The sequence below is a fragment of the Hyla sarda genome, chromosome 6, assembly GCF_029499605.1.
Source record: "Hyla sarda isolate aHylSar1 chromosome 6, aHylSar1.hap1, whole genome shotgun sequence".
Classification (NCBI taxonomy): Eukaryota; Metazoa; Chordata; class Amphibia; order Anura; family Hylidae; genus Hyla; species Hyla sarda.
This window is the reverse complement of record NC_079194.1, coordinates 108,506,314-108,529,122: the sequence shown is the minus strand read 5'-3', so window position 1 is coordinate 108,529,122 and position 22,809 is coordinate 108,506,314. Positions and strand designations below refer to the sequence as shown.

Below are 22,809 nucleotides of genomic sequence, written 5' to 3'. Positions count from 1 at the left end.
GGCACCCCTGAAATTTTTCAAGAAAATGAAGTATTTCTCACAAAAAAGGGTTGCAGTAACACATGTGTTACGCCGAGCGCTCCGGGTCCCTGCTCCTCCCCGGAGCGCTCACGGCGTCTCTCTCCCTGCAGCGCCCCGGTCAGACCCGCTGACTGGGAGCGCTGCACTGACATTGCCGGCGGGGATGCGATTCGCACAGCGGGACGCGCCCGCTCGCGAATCGCATTCCCAAGTCACTTACCCGTCCTGGTCCCCGGCTGTCATGTGCTGGCGCGCGCGGCTCCGCTCTCTAGGGCGCGCGCGCGCCAGCTCTCTAAGACTTAAAGGGCCAGTGCACCAATGATTGGTGCCTGGCCCAATTAGCTTAATTAGCTTCCACCTGCTCCCTGGCTATATCTACTCACTTCCCCTGCACTCCCTTGCCGGAACTTGTTGCCTTGTGCCAGTGAAAGCGTTTAGTGTTGTCCAAGCCTGTGTTACCTGATCTCCTGCTATCCATCTTGACTACGAACCTTGCCGCCTGCCCCGACCTTCTGCTACGTCTGACCTTGCCTCTGCCTAGTCCTTCTGTCCCACGCCTTCTCAGCAGTCAGCGAGGTTGAGCCGTTGCTAGTGGATACGACCTAGTTGCTACTGCCGCAGCAAGACCATCCCGCTTTGCGGCGGGCTCTGGTGAACACCAGTAGCCTCTTAGAACCGGTCCACCAGCACGGTCCACGCCAATCCCTCGCTGACACAGTGGATCCACAACCTGTAAGCCGAATCGTGACAACATGTTTTGCTATACACAATTCCCTTTGTGTGTATTGGAACTAAACCAAAAAAGGAGAAAAAATCAAATAGGACATAATGTCTCACCAAACTCCAAAATTATTGGCACCCTTTCAAAATTGTGGAAAAATAAGATTGTTTCAAGCATGTGATGCTCCTTTAAACTCACCAGGGGCAAGTAACTGGTGTGGGCAATATAAAAATCACACCTGAAAGCAGATAAAAAGGAGAGAAGTTCACTTCATTTTGCATCTTGTGTCTGTGTGTGCCACACTACGCATGGACAACAGAAAGAGGAGAAGAGAACTGTCTGAGGACTTGAGAACCAAAATTGTGGAAAAATATCAACAATCTCAAGGTTACAAGTCCATCTCCAGAGATCTAGATTTGCCTTTGTCCACAGTGCACAACATTATCAATAAGTTTGCAACCCATGGCACTGTAGCTAAGCTCCCTGGGTGTAGACGGAAGAGAAAAATTGATAAAAGGTGTCAACGCAGGATAGTCCAGATGGTGGATAAGCAGCCCCAAACAAGTTCCAAAGATATTCAAGCTGTCCTGCAGGATCAGGGAGCATCAGTGTCAGCGTGAACTATCTGTCGACATTTATATGAAATGAAATGCTATGGCAAGATACCCAGGAGGACCCCACTGCTGCCACAGAGACATAATGAAGCAAGACTACATTTTGCCAACATGAACTTGAGTAAGCCAAAATCCTTCTGTGAACACGTATTGTGGACAGATGAGACCAAGAAAGAGTTTTTTGGTAAAGCACATCATTCTACTGTTTACCGAAAACGGAATGAGGCCTACAAAGAAAATAACACAGTACCTACAGTGAAATATGGTGGAGGTTCAATAATGTTTTGGGGCATCATGAAATCTGAGGATTACCAATGGATTTTGGGTCGCACTGTACAGCCCAGTGTCAGAAAGCTGGGTTTGCGTCTGAGATCTTGGGTCTTCCAGCAGGACAATGACCCCAAACATACATCAAAAAACACCCAGAAATGGATGGCAATAAAGTGCTGGAGAGTTCTGAATTTGCTTTATTTCCTCACTTTTTTGGTTTAATTCCAATACACACAAAGGGAATAAACATGTGTATAGCAAAACATGTGTTACTGAAATCCTTTTCTATGAGAAATACTTCATTTTGGGGTGGCAACATTTACGCCCATGACTGTATGGATAGTTACATTTTTTGCTCACTTCTGGAATTCCAGCCTCACAGGAAAATTGGGGTCCCCCATGGTTGTTTAATCAATAGAGACATGCCTGAATACCCCATATCCTATATGTGTCTGCCCCCACTAAACATTTTGCCCAGAAGCTTCCACCAAACCTAATCCAGTCCTGGATACATTAAATGTTGTGTGTGTTTAGAGCAGGCATAGGCAACCTTCGGCACTGCAGATGTTTTGGACAACATCTCCCATGATGCTTTTTCAGCATTTTGGCTGTAAGAGCATAATGGGAGATGTAGTCCAAAACATCTGCAGTGCCGAAGGTTGCCTATGCCTGGTTTAGAGTCTGCAATTTTTTTTTAAAATAGAACGATATAGGTAAATAAAGAGATTTTCATTGGTAATTGCATAGTTATTCTAGAAGGCAGTGACGTTGTTAGGTACTTACATAAACATCAGAAAAATAGTCCCAGATTTGTTACTGCAAATGTGTCAGAATTTTGTGCCAAAAACTGGTGCACTTGACTTGTACCACATTAATGATGACTTTTACATACTTTTTTTGACATTTGTTTGCCGGGTCCAAAAATGGTGCATGGCCTTGGTAAAAGGGGGCTTGGCTAGAGGGATATAGGCTTTCCCAACAAATTTACTAATGAAAAAGTGGCATTTCTGGTGCAATTGTTAGTGCAAGCTACACAAAAAAAGGAGAGTTGTAAATGACTGTGCATTTTGCTGCTGGACATGGTAACACAAGGAGAGGCTCACATTTATCACAATATTGAAATAGTAAATGTTACAACAAAATACAACTCACAATGCAGTTGGTATGTCGACTCTACATTGTTTATGTAACTTCAGGAGTTAGCTTTTAGGGCTGCTCCATTTGCACAACTCCCGTTAAAGTCAATGGGAGTTACACAAAATGCATATATTTTCCACTTTGCCTGCTTTAAGCTTTCCAACCAACTTCAGTGTCCTCAGGGGCTAAGAAACCAAAATTAAGAGATGGAAATACTGCTTCATGAGATATCATGAAAATTGCACATTTTGCTCTTTATTTCTCTGTTAAATTTGTATGATTTTTGTGCTTCCTGTTGGCACAGTTAAAATAATGCTTTTGGTAAAACTTTGTTAAGCTAGGGTTTGAGAGGGTGATGCATGAGACATGGATTCTGTCTGAGGCTGAACTTCCACTGCAGTTTTTGAGCCAAAGTCAGAAGTGGATCCATAAGGGAGGAGAAGTATAAGTTCTTCCTTTATATTTCCTATTCCTTTTTAATACACTTCTGGCTTTGGCTCAAAAACTGCAGTGGCAGTTTTCCAAAAATGGCCAGAAAAAAAAAACAAGTGAAAACTTAACCTTCGGCTGCTTTCACACTATAAAATTCATCAGTTTTAAAGATCCTTTTGATGTTCCGTTATGAAAACCCTGAAAATCGGCCATTAAACGGCCATTACAAAATCCCATTATAGTCTATGGGATTTTTACATTATCCATTTTAACCCGTTATAGTCCGTTATTAATGATGGACGTTATTTTGTGACGGAAGATAGTAATGGGAGAAATAGTGCATGCACTATTTCTTCCGTTCATTTTCCCATCACAAAATAATGTCTGTTATTAATAACGGACTATAACGGGTTAAAACGGATAATGTAAAAATCCCATAGACTATAATGGGATTTTCTAACGGCCATATGGGATCATTAAAGCGTATGAATTTTATAGTGTGAAAGCAGCCTAAGGTGTTCTTTGAAACCCTGTACCATGCTCCATCCTATAATATAGTAGTTCTTCCTAGAGTGTTTCTTTAGATACATCAAGTTGTGCAGCGATTAAAGAGCAGTAATGTGTGATCGGTGGGGGTGTAATTCCTGGGCCTTTCAGGACATGGAACACCTAGGACCCTCTGTGTTCGTAAGTTCCATTCACTTAAATTTTTGCCTTCTTACTGTTCGCACGTTTTTAAAATGAGAAAAATCCTGGTGTGAATTGTTAAAAAATAATCAGCGACTATAATAAAAACAAGATAATTGCTTAATTGTGTTGTTATATTTATAATTAGTCCTGAACCAAAGCTCAATTACAATTCATTAAGTGGCTTTCTATATTGTTACAAATTATTATCCATTGTTGCAAATAATTATCAAAAATTATCTTCTCCATTTCCAGTTCAGCTTTGCTGCTAAAACAAATTCTCTAATATATGATTAAGTCTATAATCATTCTCCATCACAGATCTCCTTGGTGACATCTGATATTCTTATATTGACTAGGTTTCCCACATGTTCTCTGGTGAGGCCAGTGATGGTATTAGTTGACTTTAGGCCCTGGGCGGTACCTCAAACTTGGACCTCCCCTTCCCCACAACTGCCCTGTCACACTATATCTATAGAGAACACCTCATGTGCTGACAGGTTTATTTATGGCTAAAAAGTATAGTGTGTCCTTATTCTGCTTGTATGAATTGATTGACATTTGGCTTTTACAATTTACCATGTCAAAGGGTTGTGTTCCCTGACCGTATTCAATCAGAATGCGTTGGGATACATCTTAGTAACAAGGAGAATGGCGGCACCTAGTTGTCAGTTAACCCCTTAGTGACCACCAATATGTGTTTTATAAAGTGGTCACTAAGGAGCCTTATTCCTGCCCATACGTCTTATTTTTATTTTATTTTTTTTCTGGTGTGGTGCACACACTTAGCCCCTTAGTACCAATTGAGCATTGTTTAAATAGGACAGCCTACCTGAGCATTGTTGCTGACCATGTCCATCCCTTTATGACCACAGGGTACTCATCTTCTTATGGCTACTTCCAGCAGGATAATGCACCATGTCACAAAGATCACATCATCTCACACATGACAACAAGGTCACAGGAGATTTCCATCATATATGTGCAGCCGACCAATCTGCAGTCCATATGGATCAAAATCTCTGAGGAAGGTGTCCAGAACCTTGTAGAAAGTATACCATGAAGAATGAAGACAGTTCTAAAGGCAAGAGGGTACCCAACCTAATACCAGTAAAGCATAGCTAATAAAGTGAATGTAGACACCATACCCCAAAATTAATCCAGACGTCAGACCAGACCCCTAAGTACAGACACCATAGCCCAAAGTTAATTCAGATCAAAGACTTAAGCGCTTAATTAATTTAGACCCAGAAAATACTCCAAATACATTTCAGATTCAATACCAGACCCCTAAAATAATTCAACCCCCAATGGGCTCACATCTCATTGGAGGCAATATACTTTTCATCATACAGAGAGACAAGTGCAAAGCCTTTCATTTATTTAATATTTTTTTCTATATAATATATTAATGAAATGCTTTTTAAGCAATTTCTTAATATTTTACACAAATAACCTTTGACTCCAAATGCTTCTGTTGGATACGCGCTATGGAAAAATCATGACCTCAGTGACTTTACAAGTATTGTTACATAGTTACATAATTACATCGCTAGTACAGTCGAAAAAAGACATGTCCATCAAGTTCAACCAAGGGAGGGTATAAGATGTGCATGTAGGGGAGGGGTAACTTTAGACAACAACTCTATACTTTTTGCATACACATTAATGTTATTTTGTTCTAATAATTTGTCTAAGCCTTTTTATAAGCCCTTATCTGTTTCTGTTGTGACCAGTTCCTGAGGTAGACTGTTCCAAAGATTAACAGATTTGTTTCCTCTGGAGATTGAACCTTGTCTTTCTTGGAGGAGTGAGTGCCCCTTGTGTTTTGAGGGGTTCTTACATGAAATAGTTTATCCCCATATTTTCTGTACAGTCCATTTACTAGCATAACTCCGATGTTGTTTGGCAACAAAATACCCGTTTAAATCTACCAGTAACTTCATAGCCTGAGATTTGCCAGCTACTTAAGTGATCAGGATTTTAATGCAAGTCTATGGGACTTTTGGAAAATCTGTATCCTGTTCTCTTTAGTCTCAGTCAAGTCTCAGGCTATCAAGTTGCCAGGTGATTTGAACAAGTATCTTGCTGCCAGACCAGCATCAGAGTTTCCTTTTTTTTTTTTTTTTTATTGACCACGCCCCCCCCTATATGTCTCTTCTCAAGACTTAATAAATGTAATAATTTTAATCTTTTCTCATATCTAAGATGCTCCATGCTCCTTATTAGTTTAGTTCCTCATCTTAGTACCTTTCCATAGAAGGGAATCCCTTCTATGAAATACAGGTAAAGATCACCCAAGTTCTCTATGCGTGCTGCACTGGTGTCAAGGATTGCTTAAACACATACTTCAACCAAGAACAAGGGTCCTCAGCATTTCTCTTTAAAGTCCCAATCCTTTTGTCAGAGACCGACCAGGGTGACAGGGGACATGGAGAGTGAGCCCTAAACCGACCCTAAAACCGATCTCCCTGCCTACTTGCCCCATCCCTCCCTGAACTAAAGTGCAGGGGCATAATAAATTGTCAGTCACAAACCAGAAACCTAACAGGAACATAGAACTCTATAGTATAAATTTCAGAGGACACAGATCAGAGAGTTAGTACAGAGGACACTATATAAGCAGACATGAACAGAGGACACTATATAAGCAGACATGAACAGAGGACAATATAGATCCGTGGTCGTGAACAGAGGACACTATAGATCATTAGTCATGTACAGAACTCCAAAGATCTGAAATCAAGAACTAATAAACATAGAGTTCAAACACCAGACAGGAAAACCAATGAGTCAACAGACTTTAGGAACAGACAGGAATACATTATAATGCCCCATGGACCAGAAACAGGGATCAATCGCTAATCAGGAATAATCACAATCCCTCCGAACACCTCCAGTAGACACGGATTCCCCATGAACAGGTAACAGGGATGTCAAGTTACAACTCAGAAAAACAGATACAACAGGATATATTTATACAACACTGTTCACACTGAACACAAGACAGGAATAATCACAATCCCTTCAGAACACCTCCAGTAGACGCAGTAATAACAATATCCTCTGAGTCCCCATGGACAGGTAACAGGGATGCCTAAATACACAGGATATAATTATAGAACACTATTCACACTGAACACAAGACATGGATAGCAATCACTCCGAACACCTCCAGTAGACAAGGAGTCCCCATGGAGCAGTATCAGGGATCTAACATAGGACACTTTTCACACTGGACACACAAACTGATGCGTTAGCCATCAATAATAAATCCAAATAGACTATTGGCCAGTGGCACACTCACCAGTGTGGACAGGATGCTGGCCCAGTAGGAAAACAGAAATATAAAACACAGAACTTCATGTAATGGATACAAGAAAAATCATGGATACAAGAAAAAACAGTGTGAACAGACACATAGCAGAAATGATAAACAACCCTAAAACCGACTATACAAACACAGCTTAAAATCCACTAAGAGCATGCCACCTAACCATGGCTAAAACCAAAACATACAAGGTGCATGCTAAAACAGAGAAAGTAGATTTAAAAGCTCAAATAAGGAGTGTTTCACCCAAAGCCTCCATTAGCAGCATGTCCAGCATGGCAGTAGCAAGATTTAATGAAGTATCACCAGCACTGAAGCTAGTCATTTCTGATCTTATGTAGACACACCTTAAAGGCTACACTCCTATATTCAGCTCGGAATACTTCCTGGCACTACCTAAATGGTTAACTCCTGGTTGGTGCTAATTTAACTTTCACAGTCCCAGAACCGGCTTTCACTCCTCGTCTCTTGCATTGATGGTGCTACACATTATAGGAACAAGGCATTGATCATCACTATAGAAGATAGGAAGAACAGAACACTCACCACGTTTGCAGGTAGATCACGGAGGGTTCTTCATTTGCAGGTTTCACAGGTGAACAAAGGGAGGTGCAGACAAGATGGAATGTGCGGGGGGTTCAACAGTCACACGGGGCGACGGTCCGTATCGCTCACTTGAGCTTCGTCAGGCCCCCGGCCGCCAGGGGCCTGACGAAGCTCGAGTGAGCGATACGGACCGTCGCCCCGTGTGACTGTTGAACCCCCCGCACATTCCATCTTGTCTGCACCTCCCTTTGTTGTCCTGTGACACCTTAAAGGCTATTGACTGAAAAAGCCAGAGGCATTAACTATTTCCTGACCAGGGAACATAAAACTGTTCACATAAAAGCAAATCCAAATGGCTATGTGTAAACACAGACATAGACAGACATGACACCTTTATTGTAGATACATAAAATACAGGCAGGTAGTAACTCCAGGTCACACAACAGACTGACGCATTTCCAGCATTACATGCTGGGTCATTATACTTCTTATGGACCCACTTTTGTTCGACTCAAATCTATTTTTCTTTACATTTTGGAGCACAATTTACTTTAAAATGCTCAGATAATAGGCTGATTTCATTATTCTAACAATACGTTCAAGGTCTCCAGTGTCGAGGCAGCAAAGCCGCCCCACAATGGGATTCCGCTGCACATGCACACTATGGAATTTCAGCAGTGGAGCTTTCTGCTGCTCAATTCACGCTGCCAAAAGAATGAACATGTTTATTCTTTTGGCAGAATACCACCTAGAATACATTGCCATTCTTGGGGAGCGGCAATCTCCATGTTGTCCTAGCGCCGACTGATTCAGTTGGGGCTGCCCACCCTTAGAATTTTAAAGAAACTCCAGGTGGAGATTCTGTAGTGTAAATGTGCCCTTAGTAAAGTCACATGGGTTTCTCCTGGCCCATTCTATATGATAGCAGGTCAGTCTGATTTTGTCCTTTGTTTTAGGACCACTGGGGACATTAATAATGACCTGGCATTATTTTCAGCTTTGCATTCTTTATTCCCGCCATGTTTTTATTTTGTTATATTTATGCTTTTATGTATCAAACATATGAATATATATATATATATATATATATATATATGTATAGATAGATACATACATACATTCACACACACACACACACACACACACACACACACACACACAGGCAGTTTCACTAAAAACTGTAATTTAGAAGATATTTCACATAATATACTTAAAATTCAGAGGAGCCAATAATGTTGACCACAAGTGTATACCCAATGTTTTTTGTGCGCCTGTGTTTTCCATGACGTCTAATCTAACACTGTGCGGGATGGGAATCCTAGTTCATCTGCCACTGAATGGACATATTAGTAACTGAAGTAATTTCACAGCACTTTTTAATTCTGAATACAAAGCCGTCTCCTCTGCTCTCTTTTCCAAAAGCCTGTGTTGTTCTTGTGAATTGAAGAGACTAGTGCTGGCTGGTACTGATAAGCAACTGTCCTATGACATATTGTTTTTATTAACTCTGTGGATGTCATTCACCATTAAGCACAATTGGATTCATTTGTGTATGTTTTCATTATTATATGTATTTTATTTACTTATGTTTGCTCATGCCCAATGAAATGAATGTTGCTGCTGACGTGCTTGCCTGCACTCCTCATTTATTTATGCTCAATTGATATGTATTTTTTTTCTTTTTGTCCTCAGGGTAAAGAGATTGACCTTTTTTTGTTGGTTGTGAGTGAAGATTGCTTTGCAGAACCAGCTACTTATATAAGGTAACCACTTTTCTTGTAACATTTTGGTTTCCATTCATTTTTGCATAGGTTTAACTGTTTTTGGATAAGACTGGAGCAGAAGTATAGGCTGCTGGCATCTTTCATTTTACTTCATATTTTCAAGAAGTTCAACTTAGACTATTATAATTTTGACTTGTGAGTGGCTGAACATAAGTTTTTTCATGGATACAACCACCAGTTCACAGTAGTTCCGACAAGAAACAATCATTTGCACCTACTGTATATTCAATTTAACCTTACAAATTAACTTATATTTCAGGTCTTCCACCACATTTACTGATCTTAAATTGAAGCTGACATGGGAAATTTTCAAAGCCCTTAAAGCGGGCCTGTCAGCAACTGAGAAGAGGTAAAAACAAGATCTTGGCTACATAGGGCTTTTCATCAGGATTCTGGGGATACTTTTTAATCTCTAAAATCCTTTTTTAGCAACCAGATATAAACCCTTATTTTAATATGTTAATGAAGCTCAGGTGCCCAGGTAAGAGCTCAGAGTTAGCCTGTCCACTCTTGATCACTTTCTCTATGCCCACTGTCATTAAATGTTGGGGTAGGCATATGCAAACAGACATGGAGGGGGTGGGCTCTCTAATCCTTGGCTCTTGCCATCCTGGGCAATTGAGCCTCTTTTACATATTAACAGGCAAAGGTATGCCGGAGTGCTGATGAGAAGCCCTGTCTAGTCATGGCCTTTTATTTACCCCTGTTCAGCTGCTGACAGGTCCACTTTAAATTGGTAAAGATAAGTAAAAAATGGCTACTTATTTTCCATAAAAGGGCCACACCTGTCCATTGGTTATGTCTAGTATTGCAAGTAAGTGCTACTGAACATAGGTGAACTCTAATACTACTAATAATCTGTGAACAGTTGTGGCACTATTTTGGAAGAAAGCAGCCATGTAAGTTTAGGTAACTGGGCTAAAAACTGGTTTTGAAGATACATAGTTTCTGGGGCTGGGGCCTCTATTACTACAACCAAATAAGGGTGTTTTCTTGGTGTGCATATTATGTAGTGGACCTGCTATTTCTGTGAGAGACTTTCCCGACATGTTAAGTAGACATGTCAAACAAAATGTGATTTCTAGGTTTCTGAATATGAGGGTCACTGGGGTCACTTCTCCATAGGGTATTAGGGCCATGATTTTAAAGGTGCCATTGGCCAGACCAATTCTGATCTCACTTTTATTGCATTGGTACTGTTTCTGTATGCCCACTAATTCAAGGAAGAGTTTTCACAAATGGCCACCTCTACACTGGGAATTAGGACCATGATCTTGGAGGTGTCAAACTACTATAGTCACACTTCTGTGAGATTGACACTCTAGTCACTTAGCAGAATGCCCTTTCAGTGCTGTACAGTCTGCCCATATTTCATATGAACTGCTGCAGATTGTCCACTTATGTGAACCACATTCTTCTTTCCTTCTGCAATGGAGGCTACAAGGGTGGGCCTCCTCTATTATCTGAGGTGGAGAATTAATTTCTATCCCTCCAAGGAAAAACATTAACATTAGCATTTTTCAAATCCAGATCATTCAGTTATTTCAGTTTTTTATCGGTATATTCAATGTATAAGTGTTGAGAAGGTATTTACAAGGTTTATTTTTTATAAGCAATGTACACTTTCCTCATCACCTCCTATACTGCAACATGGAATTGGCCCCAGGGTGCTAATGTGCCTTGAGACTGAAGTTCCTGAGATTAGCACATAGCAGTACTGTGGAACAAGAGTGTCACCTGCCTGATGTTCATCTCCAGGATTCATAATCATCCTTTTCTAATATTAATAGTTATCTAAACACCATGGCAACCGCGATGTCAGCGTCAGCCAGTCACTGCTGTGCCGTGTGATGTCAGTACTCATACCTGCATCTCTGACCCTGTAAGGACATGACTTGGTAAATCGAATATTAATTTGTATCATCATCATAGCATCACTTTTTAACCCTTCATGTTATATTTGTATCTAGCTCATATCCATCCATCAATCATATATCTGTTCTTAACTAGGTTTAGTCTAATTCACTTTGAATTTTCAGCTTACGACATCTACAAACTAAGTTTGTATTAGTTTCTCAGTCTATTTCTTATGACAACAAAACAAAACCTAAAGTCATTGGGTGGGAAAATGAATGATGACTTTTTCTTTTCCATTGAAGTCAGTCATGAAAACGGACTGCAAAATTGAGACAAATTATGAAATGTGCTTTTTTGTTTTTTTTGTTTTATTTTTAGAGACGTGACTTAACTAATTCTTTACCACAGCATACAGTATATCCTGCTGATCAGTCGGTATCCCAGAGTGTGCCCCAAGTAAATCTACCAATAGTCTGCATGTTCAACTGCTGCTTCATTTATTTTCTCTGGAGCTTCCAAATGTTGCCAATCAGTGAACTCAGCTGCTGAATGTTCAGAAATCCCGGTTTTTAAAGCAGTGGCTGGGCATGCGTAATGCAGCTTTATCTACTTTCAGGACAAATCACCTCCATTCCGTGATCATTGAGTGTCCCAATAGTCGGATCCCCACCAATCAGATAGTTATCCCCTATACTGTGAATACTTATATTACTTGGGATAATCCCTTGAAGTTGACCATAAGTTTCAGATGGTGATTTAGCCAACAGCACTCTCACCTTATTCAGGCACTCCATGGCCAGGCACCTTTTAGGATAGAGGATAAGATGTCGAATTGAGGTGGATCTCTGGCCTGGCACCCCGGCGTTCTGAATATTTCTGTTCAGAACTTTAGCTGTGCTAGGCTTCGGGTGGCCGTGGTCATCACACCCCCTCCATTAATGTCTATGGGAGATATATGGAGGAGGTGTGATGGCTGTGGTCGCTTGTAATACAACACGGAGTGGAGTTCGCTCTGTACATGCAGATTACTGGGGTGCCAGGCTGGAGATCACAGGGATTCCTTGCGGCTGGACCCCCGCATTCACACATTGTGTACCCACTATCGTTTGGGTAGGAGATAAGATGTCTAGGGGCACAGTACCCCTATAACTGTGGTTTATCTCACTGAGAACAAAAGGATGGGAAGTCAAAAAATGCCTGACCCTTCTCTTCCTCTGACATTTGTAATTGGGAAGAATTGGAAGGCCACATACACATTAGATGGTTGACTAAATGTCAATTAATTCATGTGTATTGCATGCTTAACCCCTTAAGGAAGCAGGACGTAAATGTACGTCCTGGTGCGGTGGTACTTAACGCACCAGGACGTACATTTACGTCCTAAGCATAACCGCGGGCATCGGAGCGATGCCCGTGTCATGCGCGGCTGATCCCGGCTGCTGATAGCAGCCAGGGACCCGCCGGCAATGGCCGACGCCCGCGATCTCGCGGGCGTCCGCCATTAACCCCTCAGGTGCCGGGATCAATACAGATCCCGGCATCTGCGGCAGTGCACGATTTGAATGAATGATCGGATCGCCCGCAGCGCTGCTGCGGGGATCCGATCATTCATAACGCCGCACGGAGGTCCCCTCTCCTTCCTCCGTGCGGCTCCCGGCGTCTCCTGCTCTGGTCTGTGATCGAGCAGACCAGAGCAGAAGATCACGGAAAACACTGATCTGTTCTATGTCCTATACATAGAACAGATCAGTATTAGCAAGCATGGTATTGCTATGAATAGTCCTCTATGGGGACTATTCAAGTGTAAAAAAATGTAAAAGTAAAAGTAAATAAAAAGTGAAAAATCCCCTCCCCAATAAAAAAGTAAAACGTCCTTTTTTTTCCTATTTTACCCCCAAAAGCGCAAAAATTTTTTTTTATAGACATATTTGGTATCGCCGCGTGCGTAAATGTCCAAACTATTAAAATAAAATGTTAATGATCCCGTACGGTTAACGGCGTGAACGAAAAAAAAAATAATAAGTCCAAAATTCCTACTTTTTTAATACATTTTATTAAAAAAAAATTATAAAAAATGTATTAAAAGTTTTTTATATGCAAATGTGGTATCAAAAAAAAGTACAGATCATGGCGCAAAAAATGAGCCCCCATACCGCCGCTTATACGGAAAAATAAAAAAGTTATAGGTCATCAAAATAAAGGGATTATAAACGTACTAATTTGGTTAAAAAGTTTGTGATTTTTTTAAGCGCAACAATAATATAAAAGTATGTAATAATGGGTATCATTTTAATCATATTGACCCTCAGAATAAAGAACACACGTCATTTTTACCATAAATTGTACGGCGTGAAAACGAAACCTTCCAAAATTAGCAAAATTGCGTTTTTCGTTTTAATTTCCCCACAAAAATAGTGTTTTTTGGTTGCGCCATACATTTTATGATATAATGAGTTATGTCATTACAAAGGACAACTGGTCGCGCAAAAAACAAGCCCTCATACTAGTCTGTGGATGAAAATATAAAAGAGTTATGATTTTTAGAAGGCGAGGAGGAAAAAATGAAAACGTTAAAATTTAATTGTCTGAGTCCTTAAGGCCAAAATGGGCTGAGTCCTTAAGGGGTTAAGCTTGTATCTTACAATGTATCTATCTATCTATACTGCCTATATTAATCTCTCTATATAAGTAATAGTTATTGCATTTCTACATTTTGTATAGGAAATATTATTTATAGTAGAAACTAAAATGAAGGAAGAAAATTGCTACACCTACACCATAATGACAAGACTAGTGCTTTGTTTGATCGTTAACATCCATCAATGTTCACTGTGAATTTATGTAAAATGGAAGTTGTACTGCGTTTTATGTTAACTGCTGGTTTGAATGCTTTACAATAAGACTTTATAAGTTGTGTTGTTTTGGGGTGATAGTTAGCTGTTGTACAAACCTAATATAATTTTTAGCCTATTGTGAAGTATTGTTGGCAAGCCTAAATTCTATTTGCATACAATCTATTTACTGTCCATCTTGAATAACTACAACGTAAAGGGTTTAAAAAAGTAAATAAAAATTGTAAAAGGCCTAAAAAAAAGTATTAAGGGTAGGGTCACACATGCCATATTTTTCTGCGTATTTGCTGCTTTATATTTTCTACCCAGCTAATGTGCAGCTGATATTGCTACCAATTAACTTCAATGGTAGAAAAATATGCAGCAGCAAAATATGGCACGAGTGACCCTACCCTAAATGAACAAACTAATACTTAATCATGACATCATGCGCTGAGCCCCCATTCACCTTCCTAGAGGTCACGTAATTGCCGCAGCCAGTCAGTGGCCTTGGAGGTCACACTCCATACTCCTGACATCACCACTCAGTAACGTATGAATAAAACACAGCAGGTTTTTTAATGCTGGAGTGCAACTTCATCTGTCGATTATACTACCTGAGGAAGATATCCCACCTGCCCGAACCCCCACCATGCCCTGAAGACCCTCTTCCAGCCACACCCCGGCTGTTGAACTGAAACTCCAAAGAAGAGGATTGCAAAAGCTGTACTTAAATCTATAACTCAAAAATTTCAACAATATAAGGGCATTATGGGTAACACAACCTAGGTGAATTTTAGAGAGAATTGTCCTTTTTAACTCTTTTTGTGCATCCTCTTTGCAATGTTAATGGCCTCCGCATTCCATCCTTAATGTCCAGTCATGTTTTATGGCTGATCTTTGATCAACTATTTGTAATGTAGATGTGTCCTAATCCTGTCATACACCAGATGGACTAAGGTGACCGGACTTTTTGATGACCGCGTTGTTATAATCTGGTGATGTCAAGTGAAAATTTTATGATAAAATCTGCTCTTTTAGGAAAATTAATCTATACATTTTGGCTGTCTGTGCTAAAGCTGTTAAATGTCTGAAAGGGTAAAATATGTGTTCTTAAAAAAAAAACATGGAGGACTAAGAAGTAATATATTGATTAAAACATTTCGAGTTAATTAAAAAAGTAGAAAAAACGGTTTGCATAAATGGATGTGGTCATTTCAGATGACTTTATGGGAAGACCTGTTACGAGTTTGTCACAGACTAAACCACAGATAGAAAATATAGTCTGGGAATCGATGGGGGTGATTCTACACAGGGTGGATTTTGCATAGGTGGTAAAATTCTAAATATTCCAAAGCTTTGTAGCTTTGTACAGAAAGAGGACTCATTGTGGTCTTCTTAGTGAGGTTCACAATCAAGGTACTTTTTACATAGAGCTGCTGGGCCCCTTAACTATAATGCTTTATTTATAGTTATTTATATGATGAAGAAGAATCTAATGGCCCCCATTATGCTCCCTGGCTCAGTTGCAACTGCACCCTCGGTACCCATCATAGTTACATCCCTGTTCTCACACTTAATAGTTACAGTATAGCTCCTGACAGTCCCGCTTTTTATGTGACCATCCCATGAACCGGAAGATTCAAATGTGAAAAAAACTCCAGCTCAGCACTGCAGATGTAGTCCCGTAGTACAAGGATATGCAAACAAAGAAGAAGAAGGTGATCCAGCACAAATTTAAATAATCCTTCCTTTATTGAAACAAATTAAAAGGTTGTGTCATTATATGCAATGGTCTCAGGTAAGATTTGACACCCCCCCTCTATGATGTCCACATGCCATAGATTAAAGGGGCCGTTTGGGTAAAATGGCTTCTTTAATCTGCAAATTCTCATAATCTTGTGCACTTCTGAGTAAATGGAGTCATATTTTTATACTTCCCTCCAATAATCCAGAACATTTGTCTGCTTCCAGATCCCATTAATACCAGATTAAAGGAATTTAACTTTATTCTCGTCGATATATTGACTGTTCATTCGCTCCCTGCTAACTCCTAATACTTTTGTGATACAGTAATTTAAAGTATTCAGGATTTCAGAACCTCAATTTCAACCTGCATTATCCGTAGAGACGCTCTGTTTCTTTTTTGTTTCTTATGAATAAACAAGCAATCTTCTTCCTGTGTACTCACGTCGGGTATACGCATAGAAGTCAGTGCGCTGAATGTCTGCGCCGGTTCACAAACTGGTGGGCGCCCTTGTTATAGCAGAATAGCATTGCTACAGATCAGTATTAACAATGCAAACACCCTAAATCACTAATAGAAGCGCGCTAAGCTTTTAATTCCACAGAATTTATTGCTCGCTGTATTTCCATGAATTTATAACGCTTTGATTCTTAAGAGCCCCATTTAATCAGTTTTGCCTGGCACGGAACATAATAAACAACTTTTCGGTGTTAAAGTGCCACATGAGAGAGGTTGCTAACAAGGAAGTTAAGTGTTTCTGCCACTAGCAGTTTTTCACTGTATTTTTCATGAGCTGCTACTTGCAGTAATGTACTTTGCAGGCTTCCGAATGGCGCTTAAACATTGTGATAAGCTGCATAGCCCTCAGGCTCTCTTACAGGTATCACGAAGAAGCAGTTCCCTCTGCTTTTCCCTCGACATGGGGAATGCTATTGTAGTGATACTGTGAATCCTCTCACTGCTATGGATCAGTGACTCTTAAAGGGAAACCACAGTTATTCACGGTTATTCACTTCTGTATAGCACTGTACATCTGTTAAAAGGGTCTGTTGCGTATAAAAAAAAAAACTAACTTCTTTCTTTCTAAATCCTTCCTAAATGAAATCTGCAGCACTGATCTGCCAATAGCTGGATAGTTTGGATATTCTAACCCCTGACAATCCACTGTTATCGTCTGGGCTAATTGTAGCATCACACGTCGGCCATTTAGATTTATTGCCATCAATGTAATGTGTGTAGAGACCTGGTTTGCCAGTGTGGGCAGAACTCTTACAGATTGTCTCTATTCTGTCTTATAGCACTCGAGACTCCCCTCTCGGAAGTCTATATGCTCTAATATGACATCATGAGATAACCTTTTTATATTTGAAGCGCTAACCTTGAGTTGGATCTGACATATGCAGGGGTAGGCCAAAGATTGTTGTGTTGTTCTCCATGAGGGCCACAGGTGGGTTTTTTGGTTGCAGTGTGACCCCATTTACTTGTACTGACTAAGATACAGCACAATCCCTGCAGTTTTATTCAGTGACTTTTGGCCATGTGATCCATGATGCTGACAAAGTGAGAAGACACTACTCCTTTAAAACAGATTTATACTGTCATGAGCCAAGAAAATAGTAAGTTCTCTTAAAGGGGTACTACTGAGCTGACAACTTATCCCCTATCTAAAGGATAGGGGATAAGTTGCCTGATCACATGGGGTCCCGCCACTGGGGACCCCCGCGATCTCACACGCAGCACCCTGTTATAATCAGTCCCCGGAGTGAACATCGCTCCGGCTCTGATGACTGCTGATCATGGGGTCGGGGTATCGTGATGTCACTTTTTAAAGTACTTTACCTACTGCCAGATAGTTCACTGAGAAGCTATGAATACCTGTTCTTACATTTTTTATGCACTTTTATCTATCACATGCATAATTCATGTGCTTTTTTTTATACGTTTCATTGTTTATAGGTTGACTTTATAGATTTACATGACCAGTCTTCAACCTGTGGCTCTCTTGGTAGAGAAATTGCAATCTCAGCATCCTAAATGTATTAGGCCGTTGCATTCCTGTTTGTGGTATCTTGACCTGGCACACACTTGTAGAACAACTTATTGTGTAGGATTGTATTATCATCTCAGAGATAGGATGGAATTCTTGTATACATTTTGGCACAGATTTGTAAACTACAGTAAAGATCAGTAAAGATCACTTTACATTCACTTTCATTCCCCCCCCCCCCCACCACCACCACCACCACTACCGTAGTTTCCCTACCTGAGCCAGGATCTAGCAGTCTCCAGCGACGATCGGGGGTCCCCAGGCATCTTCTCCTCCAGCTACCGGCCTCCATCTTCTCCCCACGTTCCCCTCGACATCCAGGGGTGGGCAGAACAGGGGTTGCCATGGCAACCCACTGTCCTACCCTGCCATTGGTCAGAATCAGTTCTGACCAATGGCAGGGGATAGGAGGAGATCATAGCACTGCAACCTCACTCCTAGCCCTCAGGATGATCGGGGCTGTCCCTGAGAGACCCGATCAGCCCGGAATAGCAGAAAATCGCATGTCTGAATTGACATGCGATTTTCTGCGATTGCCAACATGGGGGGGTGTCTCAGGACCCCCCTCGGCGATGTGTCGGGATGCCTGCTGAATAATTTCAGCAGGCATTCCGGTCCGGTCCCCAACTGGCTAGCGGTGGGAATTCCCACGGGCGTATGCATATGCCCCATGTCCTTAAGGAATTGGGATGCAGGGCGTATGCATATGCCAGGCATCCTTAAAAGGTTAAGGAACATACAGCAAATCCTAATGAGTGGCAAACATTGGGTGCAAAACTTTTTTTTTTTACTTATTGCATTGAATTGCATTTTGTTCTGAACGCTTGGAACGGGCGACGGAGGTCGTGACATCATGGGCTGCCACGCCCCCTCCCATAGACTTGAATTGAGGGGGCGTGACATCACAAGGGGCATGGCCGTGACGTCTCAACTCCCTCCGCCCACACCCAGCATGCTGTGGATTTGAAAAAACAAATCATGTTTTGATTTCTGCCCTGATTTTTTTCCACTACCTGTGGATTGGCTTTTGAAAGCTCCATTCCTATATATCACATGGTAAATTGCTACAGATTTAAAAGGGTGGAATCCTTATTACCAATCCACCATGATTCCACAGAACCTGTATGTACAGTTCCTACTTACACATTACCAAGCCTTTCCTGGAGAGATGGAGCCTTGACTGACCTTAGTTGTCCTTTTCTGAAAGCTAAAACTATCAAGTCCTGAATATATTTGGATATAGTCCATATTAATTAACCTGCCAATTTCTTCTATATGAATTTGTTGAAGCGATGAGCATAAACCACAGAATAGTTGAGGTTCATGTTCAATCAGTTTGTTCCAATTACATCATAATCTCCGGATTTTATTAGCTGTGAACTCTACTAGTGGGTTATACAAAATTTGGTTTGTATAGCTGGTAAGGTTGGGCATGAGGCAGGACCTACATTACTTCAACCATTGATTCAGTGAACTAGAGATGTTTGGTTGATTTTCAAAGTTGGTTTGGTTTATCCAATAAGGTAACCTGTGCCTAAATGGCCTTTTTCATGGAACAATTATCGGCCGGACATGATTATTATTGGCCTGTGTAAAAGATCCTGTAGGCACCCAACAAACTCTGGTTTGTCAGCTGATTGCTTGGATCATGTGGCCCTAAAAATCATAGTTGATTAGCCACAGCTAATGTAAAAAGCCTTACAATGATGATTATTGAGCCATGTCAAAGGTTAATTTAACAAGTGGACATGAGTCTGAACAAAAAGGGGTCTGCAATTCAAGCCATGGCATAGAGCTACTACAAAGAGTGTCTCTTTCTAGAGGAACTGTCACAATCATGCATTAGGCTTCTTAAGGCAGTGTTACAACTGTTGGGGGGAGCCCGGGGAATAGCGGAAGAAAAATTACTGCAAGCGCCATCTTGTTTCTCCCGCTATTCCTGTCAAAAAACAATGATGCCCCATGGCCCCCATAATAGCAATTGGGAGCAGCCAGGACCCATAGTTGTCTGTTACTCCCCGTCACAAGAACAACTGTTAAAGTCACACACAAAAAAAAAAACGAGACTTTAATGGCCGTTCTCGACGGGGAGCAATGGCAGTGTGAAAGGGGCTTAACATGGACAGGAAATTGATTTCAATGAGAAGGGTGTAATAATTAATTTGTCCTGTGGTGGTGCAGCAATGTAGTTAAACACTTACTTACTACAGGACCTTACCCACAACTGATTGCAGGAGGTCTCTGCAGAAGGATATCATATTATTAGGTTTTATAATTAAAGGAACCTTTTTAACAAAAACGGACTGTTCCATCAAACTAATTTCGAATTTTGCTAGTCTAGATCTTAGACCATACATCTGCAGCAACACCAGAGAAAGGGATGGCTAGGACTTGTAGCTCTCTGCTCATCACAGTCTATTTCATGCTGGTCACAATGACTCAAGGGCTTCCACAGGGACTTACCACACTTTGTGGGCTGGCACAGTACCTTGTGGAGAGGCTACCTTGTAGGCCTCTCAGCAGAGAGGCCGCCCTAACACTTTCTCTCACTAGAGAGGCTAACTGTAGACTTTCTAAAAATATTTAATTTAAATAAATTTAAAAAAATTATATTTTATTAGATATGCTTTAAAATACAATACTAATTAGTCCAACATATCAGACAAGCCACACCTCCAACTAGTTCCCTGATCCAAACAAAAAGGATACAAAGGGTCTCAATACGTTTCCCTTAAGCAATAAGGGCTCATCAGGAGACATCATAACTTGGATATTTAATAAACACTGTCTAGTACAGTATTAAAGTCATATACTACATACAGCCTGAAACATATTTAAGAAAATAAAGAATGCTTAAAAAAATTAGGTTATATTTAGGCTCAGTTGAGCAACTCACTAAGTCATCTTCTTTCAGACTGCTGTTGGGTCAATTAGGGATCGACCGATATCGTTTTTTTAGGGCCGATACCGATAATTGGTGCAGGTTAGGGCCGATAGCCGATAACTTATACCGATATTCCGGTATAAGTTATCGGCTATTTAACCCCCTGCGACACCACTGCAGATCATTGATTTAAAGCGGGCGCTTTAAATCAATGATCTGCAGTGGCTTTTGCGGGGCCATAGGCCGCCGCCACCCACTTCTCTCCCCTACCTGTCAGGGTGGTCTGGGCCATCCATCCATCGTTCATGTAGTGTCCAGGGGCGTTCCGGGTGGAGGGTGGTCCGGTCCGGGCTGTCATTCTTCTCCGGCGGTCATCTTCTCCACTCCGGGCAGGCTCCGGCCTAGTACGCTGCATAGACGCTGCTGCGCAGTGACGCCCGTGCGCAGCGACGCACCTGACGTCACGGCGTAGCGGCGTCTATGCAGCGTACTAGGCCGGAGCCTGCCCGGAGTGGAGAAGAAGACCGTGGGAGAAGAAGGACAGCCCGGACCGGTTCACTCTTCACCCGGAACGCCCCCGGACACTACAGGAGGGAAGGATGGATGGCCCGGACCACCCCCATTACGGGTAAGTTTAAATTTTTTATTGACTCGGAGGGTGGGGGAGGGGCCCGACCGGTATAGCGGTATGGGCAAAAATCCATACCGGTATACCGCCTAGCATCACGGTGGGGGGTGCGACGCGGTGCGGTGGGTCGGGGGTGCGGTGCGGCGGGTCGAGGGGGTGGCGGTCGCGGTGCGGTGGGGGCGGTGCGGGGGCGGGGCATTATCGGCTTATCGGCAAGATAATTGCCGATACCGATAATGCCCAAAATCGTGATTATCGGCCGATAATATCGGCCATACCGATAATCGGTCGATCCCTAGGGTCAATGAAGATTTAGCTGATCAACCCTGTAGTACCATGTTTTTTGTTTTTATTCAGTTCCCCATGCAATCACTTATCACCTACAAAACAAAGGAATCTGAATTCATCAGGCTGGATAAAATGTGAAAATTTTTTGTTAATTAAGGGGAAAAAATGTAGGGTGCCCTTACCTAGCAGTACCACCCCCTCCCCCCACCCCATTTCTAAACAGGTGCTACAATTCTTTCTTTGCCTTTTCCTGAAAAGAGAAAAAATTCCTAATTCTGCTCAAGTAAAATTACCCAGCCCCTAGAAGCAGAAAATGTCATTTGTTTCTGAAAACCGCATCAGCTTTATATAATTGCCTTTTTAGTTATCCCTGGTGACCCATGAAATCTTTTGAAATGAATGCAATTTATTTACATGTTGCAGATTGGTGCTGTATCTAATGAATGTGTTTTTTTGGCAGTAACACAGAATAAAGGTTGGTGTCACATTAAAATAAATGACATTGTGCTGTTGTTTCTGTCTTTTGCAAATGAATTTGCATTTTATGTATATTTAATACTCGGCTGCCTACAAGGTTTTAGTTCCAGCGCTGCTAACATTACATATCTCGACTTTGTACAAATGTTTTTTTATGACTATTATTTATTTATTTGTGGCTTGTTAATAACACGGCCTCCTTTCATGGATTGATGTGTGTAAATTTCGAAGATACCACCGTGATCACCTAAATTAGCATTCAAATTTTAATCTAGATATATAAAATTTATGAATCTTTTTAAATATTAACATATATATCCACAGGGCTACATTGTGAGTATGGGCTATGCATACCTTTGTACTGTATGAATCATAAATATCGAGACTTATTTGAGGTTTCTCAAAAGAAAAGAAATATTTACGTGTAAAACCTTGAACAAATTGTTGATATTCTTTTGTTTCTGATATGTTTTAGTTGGATATTTCCATTTAAAAGCCACAAGAGAT

At 41.2% G+C, this 22,809-nt stretch overlaps 1 protein-coding gene across 6 annotated transcripts in view; it reads left to right on the top strand.

Annotated features, from left to right (window-relative positions):
* The window catches only part of FOXP1 (forkhead box P1), an 837,055-nt gene that overhangs the window by 378,194 nt on the left and 436,052 nt on the right, over positions 1–22,809 (top strand). For all 6 annotated transcript variants that reach the window (XM_056524614.1, XM_056524620.1, XM_056524621.1 and 3 more), the window contains one exon: positions 9,452–9,522. The gene's annotated coding sequence lies outside the window, so the exon portion shown is untranslated. The remainder of the gene's footprint in view (positions 1–9,451; positions 9,523–22,809) is intronic.